At 39.5% G+C, this 17840-nt stretch overlaps 1 protein-coding gene across 6 annotated transcripts in view; it reads left to right on the top strand.

Moving 5' to 3' along the window:
• Window positions 1-17840, top strand: part of CBLB (Cbl proto-oncogene B) — a 226022-nt gene that overhangs the window by 14479 nt on the left and 193703 nt on the right. The gene's annotated exons all lie outside the window — the stretch shown is intronic.

Here is a 17840-nt window from a genome sequence, read left to right as displayed (position 1 = left end):
ATATTCTTTAGATTAATACAAACAAACGCAAGATGTTGTATTTTTAGAGTTGTAGCCTACTGGGGGAAATGAAAGATTACCTCCCTGCAACTCTTTCTGCACCTGAATTCAGGACCAGTGCTGCAGTATAACACTTTCACTGCTGATGAAACTCTATGGACAGAAGCAGTGAAAATGAACAAGTTCTTGTAAATGTGTGTCTGCTACCACTAATTTAGCAGGTTGGTCAGAAAAACATTCTAGTGTTAAAAGACCACAGCTTTATGATGTACCGCAGTCCCATATATTAGCTCAAACTTGGTTAAATTCTAGAGAATAAAAAAATACTCTACTCCCATACATGCAGTTGATTGCGTTTGAGAGACTGCATGTCTATGAAGACTTTCAGACTAATTTACTGAAAGAAAGCAAATGTGATATTTGTCTCATTTTAGTGGTCAGGAAGTTCTATCTTAGCCGTCTTTAGTAGGGTCCATAAGCATCTGAAGGGATGTTTTCACTGGAGATAGTATGTGACCAGAATGCGACAGTGATTTCTTCTTTTAGCATTCCGTTGGTAGCATATGCAGAAGTCATTGTGCTACAAAGGAAATGAAAACTTTTATGATATGGGAGATTGGACTTAAAAGACTGCATTCTGTAAACAGATTTTATTTTGACTTCCCCATAGCATTGTTAGTTGTGGGTTTGCTATAGTACTTGCAATAAGTTAAAGCAATTTTCAGTGTCACTTCTTCAAAAACAAAGCCTGATTTGGTTTGTGTGGGCACTCAAACCTTCCCTGAGGTACTATATAGGTTAGAATAGATGTTAGAGAGGTTTCCCTTCAGTTTTCTACTTCAAATCCTGATGGCAACACAGAAATGTGTTTTGTGAAGCAGGTGGTGTATCGAACTCCACATTTCCTTCTTCTATCTTTTACTAACTATATAGGGTTTTTTTGGTCACTCTTATAAGTTGATTTAGGAAAAAGTATTTAAAAGTAAGCCATATCAATGCAGTGTATTGGCCACCAGTAGCTACTCAGGGTTTTGTTGAGTTAGTACCTCTGGAAGTAATGATTCTCATCTTCTGGTTGTTTAATATGAAGTGAAGGTAGGAAATGAGACGACTACACTATAGAAGAGTTTAAAAAAAAAAAATCAAATCTTCAGTGGTACACCTGTTACTTGTGTTTAAATAGGCAGTGCTGGCTTGTGTACATTAGACATAATGGGAATTGTGGTCTACGTGCAATTTTTGTACTGATTTAACTATTTCAGTTAGGGATATGATTTTTCTACCTAAATAGCTAAATTGGTTACCCCCACACCAGTATGGTTCTAGCTATATTGGCATAAAGGTGTGTCTTACTGGTATAGCCTATTCCCCTTCCGGGGCTGGAATATACAAAGTACTGTAAGCAACTTTATACTGATATAACTGCATCCACGCTAGGCAGTTGTATCACTTTTTTCCTACACAGACTTAATACTGTATAATTTAAGACTTTAAGTTTTTGAATGCTTTTAAAGATTGATGTCACTTCAACAAGTCATGCTTCCTGGAGGATTTTTGTTGACAATAACATAAATGAATGGTACTCTACATTTCCTAAACTATTTCAGAGCACTCTCTATTCTGTGAGTGCATTGCTGTGTATGTGAACATCTACCAAGAATGTTTTAGCAATGATATTTAGTTCCATATATGAGTGTCCTGCTTAAAAAGTTGAATGAAAACAGCTTACCTTGCCAAGTCCCATGTTCAGGGCTGTCTTTCCTCTACAATAATTTGACATACCTAACAATTATGGTCTTGGCAGGTAAGTAAAGGAGGATGTTATTTTTAACATTTGTTTCTAAATGTATTTGTTTCAGGCTAATATAAGACTTATCAATGCTGTGAGAACAGAAGAACTTAATTTTTTCTATTCTCCCCCTTCCCCTCACCTTTTTAAAGGACATTTTCAACTTGAAATCTAGTCAGTTCTCAGACAAGTAAACCAAGAGCAAATAATTAAAAGCAGTTTGATGATCCCGGGCCAATTGGCCAATTTTTGTGGGTTTAAGGTCACACTTTCTCTTTTGTAATCAGTACGCATCTCCCTTTTTGCTGTAAAAAGGCCCTTGTGAAAAGGGAAAACTGACAGTTTGACAATATATATGTGTATTTCTTTGTTTACCTTTTTAATATAAAGGGAAGCTGACTGGAGATATAACTTTTTTTTTCCTGATCTTTCAGCTTTATTAATATTGTTACTTGTAATGATACAGTAGACTTAAGAAAAAGCTGATAGAATTAATGACTTTTTGATCTGAGATGAACACTGTTTATAATGAAGAACTGGTAATAAATATTAGCCGCACTGTTTATAATGAACTGGTAATAGGAGGAGGTAATATAGTCACCCATTTGGATCATATGCTGGCATCTTAAATAAAAATTCACAATGAAACTCTAGTATCTGGTAATCCAATTATTTCATATCAAACTGTACATGACCACTGTGTAACGGCTTTTAACTATCATATATATTTTGATTGTCCCATGGGATAAATGTCTTGCTAAACATTGATGGTAAAAGAAAACAAATGGCTTATGTTCACTAATTAGTTTATAATTTGGTGTATAATGATCCTAATCCCTTTTCTCTCTTCCTCCTGTATTAAACAATTATTTTCTCTTATTCCTCTTTTTTATGAAGTAGGATATACAACTATCCCTTTTCATCTAAAAACTTCCTGCTCAGTCAGCATCTAAAATAAGGGCTCTATTCATCACAGTTCACTATATACATTGTATAACTTTTCATATAGATTTTCTTTTATAATTTTAAAAGGTTATAAAAAGCCTATTAAAATTATTGGGTCAGATACAACTTTAAAAAACAGACAGACAAAAAATATGGCAGATTCCTATGCTTTGTTAGGCCTTGTTTTTGCTTTTCTTTATTAGGAAGCTGACTAAAACTAGAAAGCTTCATTTATGTGAAATATAAGCTTCCATTTGGCTTGCTGCATCCTAGAATTGTCCATCCAGAAAAAATAAGACTTCTGCAGGCTGTCCATTTTTTCAGACAGTTATGCGTCAAGCACAGAATTTGAGTTTTCATAGAAAGAAAGAAGAGGTTTGGAGAAGGGGTGAAGGGCAAGTTATATTTATGTTCATTAAAGATGTTGAACTGATAGGCCTTTAGGTTAAAACCACTTAGTTTCAGTATAGTATGAGATGACAGGATGAGTTTTGTCCAGTACCCTGCATATCATGTCCTGGAACAGATGCCTCCTAGTGATATAGGTTATTTATATTCCAGCAGTGCCCACCTTGCAGTTTGTGCTGTGTATGCATACCTGTCAGTCTGAGAGGACAATAAGCAAATGAAGGGTAATTGAGAGGGATAAACTATACCGTCAAAATATATAACTATTTTTATGAATCGCTCACTGCCCTTCATCTAGCCCAGTGGTCACCAACCGGTAGGTCACAATTGACTGGTTGATCGTGGAGCTTCTGCCAGTAGGTCGCAGTCACTGGCAGTAAAAGTCCAGCAGTGCTGCAGGGCTAAGGCAGGCTTCTGGAAGTGGCCGGCATGTCCCTGCATGGGAGTGGGGCGGGGGCGGGGGAAGAGTGGGGGAGGAGAGGGAGTGCACTGCTCCTGCCCGTAGGCATCACTCCCGTTGGCCAGGAACGGGGAGCTGTGGCCAATAGGAGCTCTGGGGATTGCCTGCGGGAGGGGGTGTGTGGAGACCGCCCCCCAGACACACAGAGATGTGTGATCAACTTCCAGGAGTGGCATGAGGCCAGAGCAGGCAGGGAGCCTGCCTTAGCCCCGCTGTGCTGCTGCCTGGCGGGAGCCCGCACCTCAAACCTTGCCCCAGCCATGAGCCCCCTCCTGGAGTCAGCACCCCATACCACCGCCTGCACTCCCTGCCTCAGCCTTGAGCCTCCTCCCAGAGCCTGTACCCCAAGCCCTCTCGTGCACCCCAACCCTCTGCCCAATCCTGGAGTCCCCTCCTGCATCCAAACTGCCTCCTAGAGCTTGCACCCCAACCCCTGCCCCAGACTCAGCCCAGAGCCCCCTCCCACACTCAGAATCTCTTAGCCCTAGCCTGATGACAGTAAGTGAGAGTGGGGGACAATGAGTGGGGCCTTGGGAAAGGGGTGGGGTAGATCCTGGGTTGCACTTAAATTTAAAAAGTGATCTTGTGCGTAAAAAGGTTGGAAACCACTGGTTTAGCCAATGTCAGCTACTAACAAAAGTGGGTCTGGAGGAGAGGCTGGTGGCCTTTGGAGATCAGCTGAAATAGGGTGTCCCCAGTGTAATGGGAAGGTAGAGAGACTGGGTGAGAGAGGGTTGTGGCTGGTATTATTGGTAGAGATGGGTGGGATGAGGTGAGAGGAGACAAGTTAGTAACTAGGGAGGAATAGAACTGTGTAGCACTTCAAAGGCGAGGACAAAATCCCTCTCAGTTCCCATGGCCACTTAGTCTTTTGGCTTCTTTGATGAGGCGTAGCGCTTTGACAGGCAACCCTCTTGGACGCTTCAGTTAGTGCAGAATGCAACTGCTTATTTGCTGGTGCCTTTTCGTTATGTGTGTTCTTCATGCACTAGAAAAGCTTCCATTTTGTTTCTGGATGTTAGTGTGCCTTATAAAGAGGTCAGTGATTTAGGGTCTTTGTAGTGTGTTCCTCTTCTCTCCATGCTGTCTCTGTTGATAGTTGAGATCAACTAAGAGTATGTCTACACTGCCCACATTAGTGTTGCTGCGGCAGCACGGCCACACCAGCGCTGTGATGTGGGCAGTGTAGACACTCTGTTGCTGGGGTAGAGCTCTCCTGGCGATTAAAAAACAAAACAAAAAAAAACCAACCCCCTCCTTCCCGATCCTGAACGAGCAGTGGTAGCTTTTCAGTGCTAAAACTTTTGTTGTTTGGGGTAGGAGTGGGGGTTTTCCACGCCCCTGAACAACTAAAGTTTTAGCGCTGAAAGTGGCAGTATAGACACAGTGTGGGATGGTTGAATTAATAGACCTTGAACTGGAACATCCAGATATTGATGACATGTATTCTCAGTGGAAAGCTTTCTACTCTGGAAATTACTGTCATCCTCTCCTTCCCTATTGTGACAAAGTCAGAGTTTGGTGTTGGGATGTTTACAAGGGTATCTCAAGTTTAGGGGAGTTCAAAATTCAAGTTCAAATTGTTTTGGCTGGTGGTTTTTGTCTTAGTAAAGGCACCTAGACTTTGATCAACAGATTCATTATATAACTGGAATACAGACATTCAAGAAAGACACGAATTGGGAAGCTCACAGCTGTCCTTTAGGGAAATAGTCTTTGGCCACTAGTTTATTTCATATCGACTGCTGAGCAGCTGTTGAAAAGTAATGAAATTTGGTGTCTGCCAACCTAGGCTGGATTTAAATCTGTGATCTTGAGGTGAAAAATTCCACATCCCCCTAGCAGTCCCCTGAGCCATCCAGTTTTGCAGACAGTTGATGTCTTTTGTCTTCAGTAAATCCTGGACTGAACTTTTTAGTCCAGAGTTACATATTGTAAAGTAGGATGAATCTGTGCTCCGTGGTGATCTGGCTATTCCTATATTGAGGCTAAGTCTAAAAATTAAATTTTATTTCTGAAACACATGTTTTATTGTGATCAGTTCAGAAAGAAAAGCTTTGAAAAAAAAGCTGAGCAGCTTTCACTGGAATCTAGGCTTCAGAGCCCTTCCCTGTGATTTAAGTAGTCACTTGCCATTTTTATGTCTATCTCAGTTGTCCCCCTCCCGCATCTTGGATAATTATCACCATCTTGAATTTTTCAGTACCACAGGCAAAATTTTCTGTATCCATTTTGAAATTGCTAATTATCTTCCAGTTACTAATCTATGTTACTTAGCAAAATAAAACTGCAAGGTGAAGAAAACCTCTTTTGAGGTAGGAGGGCAGGTGGATGGGTATGCAGGAGGTGAAAATGGAAATGAGATTCTCTGAAAGCTTTTAGGTTGCAGTGAGATTCCACTCCCTCAATCCTGACCTGAAACAAAATAGTGTAAGAAAGCATTTTTGCATACCTTAAGCATGTGAATAATTGAACTTGAATTTTGCAGAAGTAAAAATCGCTTGCTGTTTTCTATAGCACTAATCTAAATTAAACAAGAAAGGTTATTTAGACAAAGGCCATGTCTACACTACCCACCTTATTGGTGGGTAGTGATCTATCGGGGATCGATTTATCCCTCCTTATCTAGAGGCAATAAATCGATTCCCGAATCGACGCCCGTACTCCACCTCTGCAGAAGGAGTAAGCAGAGTGGACGGGGGAGCCATGGTGGTTGACTTACCTGGCTGTCCTCACGGCGGCAAGTCGAACTAAGATACTTCGACTTCAGCTATGCATTTTAGATCGATTTCACACCACCCACCCCCCCCCCCCCCATGTAGACCAGCCCAAACACCCTCTTCAGAGAGCCAAAGAGTTTTATTGCAGAGGGCAGATGAGAGCATGTGGAGGCCACAAATAGTGACATAGTTTTAAGACAATTTCTAGCTTACATATGGATAAGTAGGCTACATTGCCCCAGTTAAAAAGCAATTTTTCAGTTCCTCAGTGTAGAGTTTTTGATCCTTTTCGCTACTTGGAATACATTACAAAATGAGAACAACGTATTAATAGCAAAAATAACCAAATGGTAGGTATTCATTCAAATTGGAGAGAAGGAAGAACAAAGTTTAAAACCACAGATCTTCTTGATTTGAAAATGTTTTTATTGACTCCATATCCAGGATGGCAGATGGTACATTTTGCCTAATTGCTGTTTTCATATGGAACGTTATTATAAACATGAAGCAGCATTTTCAGCTTTAATATAAACTCTCCTTTAAGAGTTTTCCTGAATATGGTATTGATGATCAAAACTGAGCACAGTTCAGTCATCTGTGGTGGGAAATCCAGGACCTAATTCTCCACTGGTTGCACCTTGCATGCTAAGTGGATATAAAAATGCTGTCAAATCAGAATGGTAGCATTGTACACCCACTTTACAGAGATAGAAATAAGTGTTCTCACACACAGCAGTGCGTAATTGAGCCCTGACTAGACTCTCCATTTGCTGTTTGTTAATCTCCTTTAATGATAGATGCAGAGCTGTTGCTTGCTTTAGGACTAAGAGAGGCAACTAATTTGATGTCCATCCTAGTAGTGTAGTTTCAGCAGAGAAAAGGAGGTAGTTGAGAGGGTTTCAGCTGGAGAAAAATGGGTGGTTTTCTGGGGTTTGACTGTCATGCTGCCTTGAGTGACTCATGACAGTTGGAAATCCATTCCCAGAGAGTAGTTATCAGTGAGTTCACAGGCTGGACGGGCATAATGAATGGGGTCCCACAAGGATTGTTCCTGGGTCCGGTTCTTTTCAGTATCTTCACCGTGATTTAGATAATGTCAGAGAGCGCACACACAGTTTGCAGATGATACCAAGCTGGGAGGAGTTGGCAGTGCTTTGGAGGGAGGATAGGATTAAAATACAAAATGATCTGGGCAAACTGGAGAAATGGTCTGAAGTAAATTGGATGAAATTCAGTAAGGACAAATGCAAAGTAGTTCTTCCTAAGTGGAGTACTCAATTGCACAAATACAAAATGCGAAGTGACTGCCTATGAAGGAGAACTGCAGAAACTGACCTGGGGGTCATAGTGGATCACAAGCTAAATGTAAGTCAACAGTGTAACAATCTGGCAAAAAAAGCAAACGTTGTTCTGGGATGTATTACCAGGAGTGTTGTAAGCATGACATGAAAAGTAATTCTTCCACTCTACTCCATGATAAGGCTTCAGTTGGAATATTGTGTCCAGTTCTGGGTGCCACATTCCAGGAAAGAGGTAGGTAAACAGAGAGAGCCCAGAGAAGAGTAACAGAAATGATTAAATGTATAGAAAACATGATGTGTGAGGGAAGATTGGAAAAAAAAATGGGTTGTTTGAGTCTAGAGAAGACAAGACTGAGAGGGGACATACATTTTAAAGTACATAAAAGATTGCTACAAGGAGGAAGGAGAAAAATGTTTTTTCTTAACCTCTGACAAGAAGCAATGGGTTTAAGCAAGGGTGGTTTAGTTTGGACATTAGGAAAAACTTCCTAACTGTCAGGGTGCTGAAGTACTGGAATAAATTGCATAAGGGGAGGTAGTGGAATCTCTGTCATTGGAGGTTTTAAAGAGCAGGTTAGACAAACACCTGTCAGGGATGGTCTAGATCAGCAGTTCTTAAACTGTGGATCGGAACCCCAGTTTAATGCGGTTGCAATGGCCAGCATTAGACTACCTCGGATCTGGTGCTGAAGCCTGAGTGCTTTAGCCTGGGGCTCAAGCTCTGCCCCCACCCAAGGTCATGCAGTAATTTTTGTTGTCAGAAGGGGTTCGTGGTGAACCAAGTTTGAGAACCCCTGGAAGATGGTACTTAGTCCTGCCATGAGTGCAGGGGTCTGGACTAGTAGACTTCTTGAGGTCCCTTGCAGTCCTATGATTTTATAATCGAGAGTGCCAACCTTCGGGCAGACTGTCAAAAGCAGGGCAGACGCCCCAAACTGGTGCTATGTTCTCTAATTAGATTTCACCAATCCCGTAATAAATGTGAACTCCTAGACCACAGTAACAGTTTCACTATGGAGTCTCAGTCTGCAGATCCCAAGGAGCCATAGTCTCTCTTGCCACCCAGACAAGATAGACTTGGTGATAAATGGTCCCTTGCACCAAAAATCACAAAATATTCAGGGTGCATCCACTCCCAAGAGACCAGTCACTTACCCAAGATCAATTTGTACCTTCGATCTCACACCAAAGACAATGGTTGTAGCTAATCCTGTAATTAATTATAGATTTTGTAATTGGGGAGGGGAGTAAAAGTAGGCAACATATATGCACAAATGAGTTCAGTCTATGGTTTGAAAAGGTTACAGAGATTTAGTGATCTGTCAATACTGAATGTCTTTTCGTGGCTTAACCGGGAATCTTCCCTGGAGATCGCGGCTTTTTGTTTCTTAGCTCCCTCCTGTGAGATACTCCAAACAGCAAAGAGATGTAAAAGTTTTCATGTTAGTTGTTTTTATTTCCCTCTTCCAGCATTCAGCCTAATGAGATGAGGCCTTTTGCATGTACTTGCCCATGGGCGTATGGGTCTGTCAAAGCTTTTGTCCTATAATGGCCCATTTAATTTTTGATAGTTCTCTTGGATGTGCAAGGGGAGTTCACAAGTTCAGAGCAGGCATTTTTACAATTATAAAACAAGCTTATATTTTTCCTTCTATGGAACACAGACATTACAAGTGAGATTGATGCATGCAGCAATTCACAAGCATTTCATAGAGTCTAAACACTAAATACATTCTTATAAGACAGATGGCTTTTTTGAACTTAACCAAACCAGGTCACCTGTATGTTAGTTTTCAGCTTGGAGTTTGTCAGTTCTTAACTAAGCCTATGGCCTTGGCCAGAGCTAGCATTTAGCTTACCAGTGTCACAATAACACTCTCTTGGTTGGGTATGGCTACACTTGGAATTTCAAAGCGATGCTGCGGCAGCGCTTTGAAGTGTGAATGTGGTTGGAGCGGCAGCGCTGGGAGTGCCACCCCTGAGCGCGAAAGTTGCAGTGCTGTAAAGTGCCAGTGTAGCCATACCCTCAATTATGTTTAAATCTGCTTTGGGGCTTGAAGTGCCCATACCCATTCCTGATCTGTGGCAGCCCTTGCTGCTACTTCCCATGGCCCACACTGGAATAGCCCCATCCAAGACTAACCTGTGCTTGTGCTTCCTAGAGTGACAGATGAACATAGGAATGGCCACACTGGTTCAGACTAATGGTCCGTCTAGCCCAGTATCTTGTCTTCTGATGGTGGCCAGATGCTGACTGCAAATACTGTTTTGTGTTCTGGGATTTGGTCAGAGCGGTGGTGATGACATACTGTGGCCTAGTAGTGTAGACAGAACTGACTTCTAAACTTATCAGAAACTGGAGCAGGCCCTTGGGTCTTCTATCTCTCTCATGAAGATACTCCCTTCACCCACAGTCAATTGTGTGGATGATTTTTGTGGAAAGACTGCTTCTCGTTGTTCTACCTCAGAAGATTTCTGCCTTAGGCCATGGCTACACCGGCGCTTTACAGCGCTGCAACTTTCGTGCTCAGGGGTGTGAAAAAAGGATACAGCGCTGTAAAGCCTCAGTGTAAACAGTGCCGCAGCGCTGGGAGCGCGGCTCCCAGCGCTGCAAGCTACACCCGTAGAGGATGTGGAGTACGTGCAGCGCTGAGAGAGCTCTCTCCCAGCTCTGGCGCTGCGACCACTCTTGCACTTCAAAGCGCTACCGCGGCAGCACTTTGAAGTTGCAACTGTAGCCATACCCTTAGGCAGTGTTCTATGTATCGGCCTATGATATCCTTAATGCTGGTCAGTGAGAGTATCTAATCCTGCCAGATATCAGGACACACTGAGAAAACCCATAAGAAAAGATAGCCCAGATTTATGAAAAGTATGTGCTGAAATATTTTTAGCATGATCTAATTTTATCTTTAGGCTGTTTAAATGTTTTCCTTCACAGCCCTCTTCTCCCTCCCCGCCCTCTGCATCTTGATACTGTTTGTAATTACAGTTTAGAAATGTGAAAGATTGACGTCTGTTTTTATTTAAAAAAAAATGCGAAGGAAGTTGGTGAATAATCACTTTTCAGTGGCACATTTGCTGTATAGCTTATAAAAACTCTTTTGGCACTCTTCTACAAAAATAAAGTAAATATTGTTTATAAAAACAGACTGCAGTGATGATTCCGTTGCCCAAAGAATTCCTGGTCAGAAGTCAGGCTAGGAATATACTTTTTTTGTTAGAAATTTAACTAATCAGAACAGGTGCCACCAGGAAGCCATACAAAGTCCAAAATAACCCTTATCTGAAAAGGAATGGAAGTATATATCACCTGTCAAAATGATCTGTACAAATGGAGAAAGAAAGTTTGGGGAAAAAAATCTAATGATGGAAAATGTTACGGATTAACTGTTCTGTTCATTAAAATATAGTGTGCAAGAAAGTTTAAAGGTACTATTAAGTATCTTTTCTTAATGTCCTATAATACTGTGAAAAAACATTTCCCCCCATTATGTCCTTTAACATTTAGTGAATGTTCTTTTCTTTTATCATTTTTTTTAAATGGGGTCTGAGTTATCATAGCTGTTACTGTCCAAGTCAAATTCAAAGGATTCTTTTATGGTAGAGCAACTTTATTTTGTGCACCTGCATTATTGATGATGTCCACACATTCGCAGGGTAGCCTTGGTTTTGTAGGTCTTACCATCGCATCACATTTTAAATATTTATCTAATAGAGTCTTTTCTTGCGTTAAAATTTGGAATATCAAGATGTAATAACATTTTGTGTATAAAACTGACACTATCTCTTTTACACAGGTGGTGAGATTAATATGTTGGCATTTTTCATCCTTTTCTCATTCACCCTTCATTTACTTCGTTGAACAATTCCAAATATGTTGTTTTTTTTAACAATCCAATTTGTCTACTAGGAACATTGTTTTGTTTGCTAGATCAGCATTAAAGGGAAAAGTGCTATTTGCAGAAAATAATGAAAAGAGTAAGGAATCAACTCTTAAGAATTTTCTCTCTTTTTGTGTATTTTTAACTATATAAAAATGAAAAACAAATTGATAATTTGTCCCTTTTTTATGGAACAGAGAACATAGCAAGCAGTGAGCCAATTTACTGTCATCACTGTTTCATTTTGTGATGTACATGAATAATACATTTCAGGGCATTTTTGTTTTGCAGCCGATGTGGCACTAAAGGATTTTTATTATTTAAACGTTCTTAGATTTGTCTCTGGCATGTGATAAAACACTGCATTTCAGCCGTAATTTGATCAGATTACCTGTGCAGGTATTGTTAAGTGGTCCTGTATTGTACTAAAAGACTGTTAACCGTGATCTCTGTTCACCACCTAAATTCTTTTCAGTGTGGCACTTCCATATGACTGAGTTGATACAAAAAAGTGGACTGACCTTGTGAAATTAGTAAGGTTTTGACATACCAGAATTAAATTGAGACAATTGTTTGTTAAATAATATTTGGTCATAAAATAATAAAAATAACCAATTTTTACCAATTTTCTAGCATATCTGTAATTCATTTGACTTGTCTCGATATGATGTAGTGTTATACGCTGAAGAGGAATCTTAAATATTGCAGGTATACATTATTAGTGAGAAACACACACTTTTTGAGACTATGCACTGAAACCTGTGATAAAAGGAGATTATGATTAAGGGTGGCAGATATTTTTATCCAGCTCAACTAAACTTAATAGGGCAGCTTCTGTGCAGGTGAGATTTCAATGGGCTCATGTTCCATTTTCCCACTATAGGGATATTGTTTAGAAAGGGCTCTTGAGCAAGTATAGAGTTGTCTTGGAACTATCCAGATGAAATGTAATTTCAGTTTAGTGTCTAGTGTGCATCCTCTTTTGGGTGACTTTTGGGTGTGTGCCCTCTGAGGGATGGACTCTGACCTAGCTGGTCTCTTTCATCTCGATGATCCTATAAGAGCTTTGTAACTGTACTGGTGCAGAAAAATCTCTCCCTATAACAAGCAATCAGGACTGTTACACAGTTTACTAGAATTGAGGAGATAATTCACAAGACTCTTCTCTCCCTTCTCCTAGGATAAAATAACAAAACTACATGGTTTTGAGGTTTTAGGTAAAAATTAATAATTATCATAAGAGTTTGTCTTCAGAATTGCCCCTCTCATTCTGTAATCCTAGTATGCCTCTACTAAACAGATAAAACTGGCTTCAGATACTTTCTTCTGGAGCTTTGGTACTAAACAGATTACGTGCAAAATCAAACCCACAACCTTATCTTGTTTATCATGCTGGTCTTAGATTTGCATCGAAATGCAAGATTATATCATATAGGAGGGAAAACAGCAGCCAGAGTAATAGTTTGTGAAAGTCACATGATCCCTAGACAACTGGCATTGATCCTTTGGTTGGTTCCAGGCCTACAAGGCACGGGGCACCGTTCATTCTCATGAGTTTGAATAGAAGTTAAGAATGCCCAGCATTTGGGAAGTATTGTGCAGTTTGCAGGATTGGGCCCTGAGTTGCTGCCTGATGAAGGAAAGAGTCAACACAATTGATTAGAAGTGGGTGAAGTAAGCTCATGTGAATGTCTTGAGTCTCTACAAGCCTGGCTAATTATATCTGGGCTCCGGTTTTCATCTGTTTCTAAATATCCACAGACTAAACTTGTGCAGAAATCATATTTGGGTAAACAAATGAGCAATTTGTGTATAGCTCTGATAGCTGAGCCCTATGGCTTCTGTATTTGGGTAGGGAAAATTTTGCTGTTGGAAATTTTAGACTCAAAAAGAAATTGAGAAACCTTTTAAATAAGTTTACTATGTTCCTGGTTTTGTTTTGTTTTGGTTTTTTTGGTACCAGACATCAGTGGTATCTTATCTTCTACCAGTGTCTCTTCTTTGTCCAATAAAAGAATTATTGCTTGTAGTCTCCACATATAAAATGTTCAACACATTTAAGGAGGTTAACTTACATTATACTGTTAGGAACCTGATTTCAAGCTCTAGAAGTTATTTTGCTTAAAACAGGACATTTCTTATCTCTACTGAATTGTTTCCAAAATGACTAAACTAGAAAAATCTGTGTATTATTATTACCAATTAAGAAGAATGAATGCATCTCAGACATGCGTGTATTCATTTCTGTTGTTTCTGGACTATTTTGCAATGGAGTAGGTTAGTAAACAAAACATTCAATTTATCCATCTCAGAGTTGGTTCCTAGTCAGAATATCAATGGCAGAATAGTATAAAAATGTAAGATTAATAACAAACCCTGTTTTACTTAAGCATCTAAGATTTGTTTTAAAGTAACATTATCACCAAACCAAATTTGCTTTCACATTAGTGGGATCTGTAGATGTGTACCTGAGGGCAGAATTTAGGCTATTTGTGTATTCAGTTTTGACACAGTGTATGATTAGAAGCAAGTTGAAGCAAACCCTCAAAGGGTATAATACATGAATACACTTAAAATGATATGTTATTGAATAGGTGGGGGTTGATGAAATATCCAGAAGTTATTTAGTTTTGTGTTCAATTTTTAAAGTAGATACAAAAGGTTAAATGTGAGATGATACATTTTTTTACGTAACATTTATACAATCATTCTACTTTTTTGCTTTTTGAGTCCAGATTTGCCATGCACTGAGTCTTTTAGGCAAACTATCTTTCATGAGATCTAGTACCTAGTTTTGAAGGAAAAAAAGCCAACAATTCTTCCAAACTCACCAGTTTTAATTTAGCCAAAGTAGTGGGTGGATCTTTGCTAAAGTGATTGCTGAATGTAGGGATGCATAAGTTGAATCTGCCCAATAGAAAAGCATAGTTTATGCCTGGAGAGTTTAGGTTTAGATACCCATTTAATAAATGGTTCAACTAGTTTTGAATCCATAGAATGTACAAGCCTTGATTATGGCAATGGAAGTACATTGGGAGTCTCTTATCATACTTTACTAAGGATGAAATCCTGCCAAAAATAGACATTGCAGTTTAAATGTAGTCAGTTGCTTTTGGACTCTGTTCATAGAAAGGAGGTCCTGCTATCTTTTCTTAGCTAATCCCCCTTTATATTCATACAGGTGCACAGCACTGAGCACTTTTTTCCTTTGTGGAAATCTAAAAAAGAATATAAAGATAACTCCTAGTTACACATTCTTCAGTGTTCTTAACTTAAACATATCTGTGAGCTCTTAAAATACTGTCAGCCACTACATTGTTGCACTCATCTCTGGTGCAGCCGCATATTGGTAATACAGAAGACAATGCTGTTGCATTTTAGCTTTTAATTGCATCCATTCTCCCCATTTACCAGTTGTTTATTTTACCAAAATGTTAATATGAGGGGGGAAAACTATTTTTAACAATTAAATATTGTGCTTACTACTTTCATCTATTAAAAATTGTCACTGGAAACTGCAGGACATGTATATAGTTGATACATTGCCCTAATTCTATTACAAATAATACAGAATAATAAAGCAGAAGGGAGTGCTGTCTAATTGTTAGAGCAAGGACTCTGGACTCCTGTTTTTTTTCCCTAGCTGTGGCACTCACTATTTGAGCTTGCACAATCACAGGTAAATCTGTCTATAAATTATCCCTCTGTAAACCTAACTATTATTATAAGGCTTAATTGTTTGTAAAGCACATCTAGGACCTCATATACGGAGTGATAAAAGTATTTTTTATTAACACATACACCTCTTCCCCGTTATAACGCCACCCGATATAACATGAATTCAGATGTAATGCAGTAAAGCAGCCCGCTGAGGGGGCGGGGCTGCGTGCTCCGGTGGATCAAATCAGGTTCGATATAACGCGGTTTCACCTATAACGCGATGAGATTTTTTTGGCTCCTGAGGATAGTGTTATATCGGGGTAGGGGTGTATTGTTTTAATAAAGTACTCTTTGATACAGTGGTATAACAAATGTGATGTGATCATTGCTGTGGTAACCAAATAGTAGGAGAAACGGGCAGAATTTACACAATTCAGTCCTAGGACTGTAATAACTTCACAATTTTCACATTTGCTTTCCTGCTTAATGAATAAATATCTTCCAAGCAGGAACTAGCAGCACCTCTTTATTGGCTGAATTCTTCAATTTTTTAGAATGGTGTATACCCTATAGTCTGTGTGATGCATGTTGTGTGCAGCGTAAAACAGATTTTCCATAAGGAAATAACGTGGGGAACTATATTCTAAACTGTTTTCTGTCTAAATGAGAGAGTTGCCTTTCACCAGCCTTAAATAATATGTTCTGTTTTAAAGCAGGATAATGGCAGGTTAGAATTACTTTATTTGATTTGCAATTCGGTTTGCATATCTCTCTTTCCTCTGTAATTCGCAATATAGGCAAATAAGCCAAGATTCAAAGCAAAAAGTAAGCAACATCCTGTTCATGTGTTTCCTTTTTCTGTTAATCTTCTTAATGAATGCCCTATGAGGAATGGGTTCTAATCACTTACAGAGCACAGTAATGTAAAAGGACAGTGCTCAAGTGGGAGGTGTTCAGCAATAGGGTTCACTAGGATACCAGCTGGTAAACAGCTGGCCTTCAGTAGGCTCATAAATGTGGCCATTAGCCATCTAGTTATATGCTTGTAACAGCCCAGCAAGGTTTGCCTGAAAAAAGGTGCCTTGTTAAAAGTGTGATCTTGCAAAGAGAGGGCTCAGTAGGTTTTCCTTACTCATTAAGGCAGGTGACTGATTTTCCCATTCTTGATAAAGGGAATTGGCAGTGGCTGTCTCTCTCTGGGGGGTGGGCATAGGGGAGAAGATTTCAGGTGATTGCTGAGCGGCCACTCCTGGTCAAATAGATTGAGCTAATCTTTAATCAAGACGAACTCCAGCAAAGGAGTGCGTTTGGATTTAGCGTGGTTTTTAAAGCTGGCTGGTAAAGGTATCTGCATTGAGTGCCCCTCTGAAAGATTTATACATGTTAGGGTTTTTTGTACTTGTCCTCTGTATTGTGTGAATATAGCATGAATAAGCAAAACTCTCACATTGTCAACATATGAAGCAACTCTTGCTTCTCTTTTTATGTTAACTGTGTGCAGGCACATGATTACTCTGATGTTTAAAAAGGCAATAAAGTTAAAATTGGGGATTTCTATAGCTGTAATGCATTATTGGAGGGGAGACTGAAAGAGGTTTGCTGTAATTAGATTTGCTGGAATTAATTACGGGCTCAGTCTAGCTACAGGAGAGTGAGTGGGAGGGAAGGTGATCAAAAATATTAGGAAAGGAGGGGAAATGTACACAAAACTTAGAAGAGAGAAAATGAAAACTGGCATCTGTCAAGATATGGTGGAAGGTATTCATGTGCCAATCCATGGAACACAGGTATGTATAGCAGTTTGAGCAATGCTTTTGGATGCATTGTGGCTACACAAGTGTAAACTCAGTATCAGTTTATACTCTATTATAAACGTATGTGTCATCTGTTCTTTATATTTCTCCTTTTCCAGGAGATCTTCAGGCTAGTGCTTGACTTTGTCGTTGACAAGAAATAGTATCTCCCCTAAATATTACCCTGTACAAATAAGCAGTGTTTTTAAGAGCCTTGTATGGTGCCATTAGTTGACAACCGTGATGAAAGTGTGCTATGTAATTATGCAATCCCTGTAAAATCCATGCATGATCTTCCAACAGAATTATGCAGATATCTGTGAACTGACTCATTAAACATGAAGAAATAGTAATTTGACCCTTTCTGTCTTAATTGCATTTCTTCTCTTCTTTGTTCTTTCATTCTTCAAAGAACATGTCCTCTTCTATTTTATCTTGTGCTTTTATGTCTGGAAACACATGACCTTTTCAGTTTTTAAAGCTCAGCTGAGATGGGAATCTTGTGTGGGAGCAAATGTACAGGTATTGCTTATTGTATTGGTTCTTCCGCACTTAGCGTGGGCTATTAGCAGAAGTACTGTAGCTCTTGGCTTTTCAGTTTGCTTTGTAGCAGATGGTCTTTCTATTGTTCCACTAGGCTCCTGGGAGTCTGGCCTGCTGTAGTGGGTGTGTACTGTAGCAAAAATAATGAAAAATAACAGAACTTCATTTATTTAACAGATGCAATTTAATTTGGTAAACTGTACTGATTTAGCTGAAAAACTACCTTTCTGATTTTTTTTCAATATGTTTAATGAAGATTGACACATTTAAGGCTTCAAAATGCACCCGCAATCTGGTATGCACTGAAGTATCAGGGCTAAATCTTAATTCAAACGGA

Source organism: Chelonoidis abingdonii, chromosome 1 (genome assembly GCF_003597395.2).
Source record: "Chelonoidis abingdonii isolate Lonesome George chromosome 1, CheloAbing_2.0, whole genome shotgun sequence".
Lineage (NCBI taxonomy): Eukaryota > Metazoa > Chordata > Testudines > Testudinidae > Chelonoidis > Chelonoidis abingdonii.
This window is presented reverse-complemented; position numbering and strand designations above follow the sequence as displayed.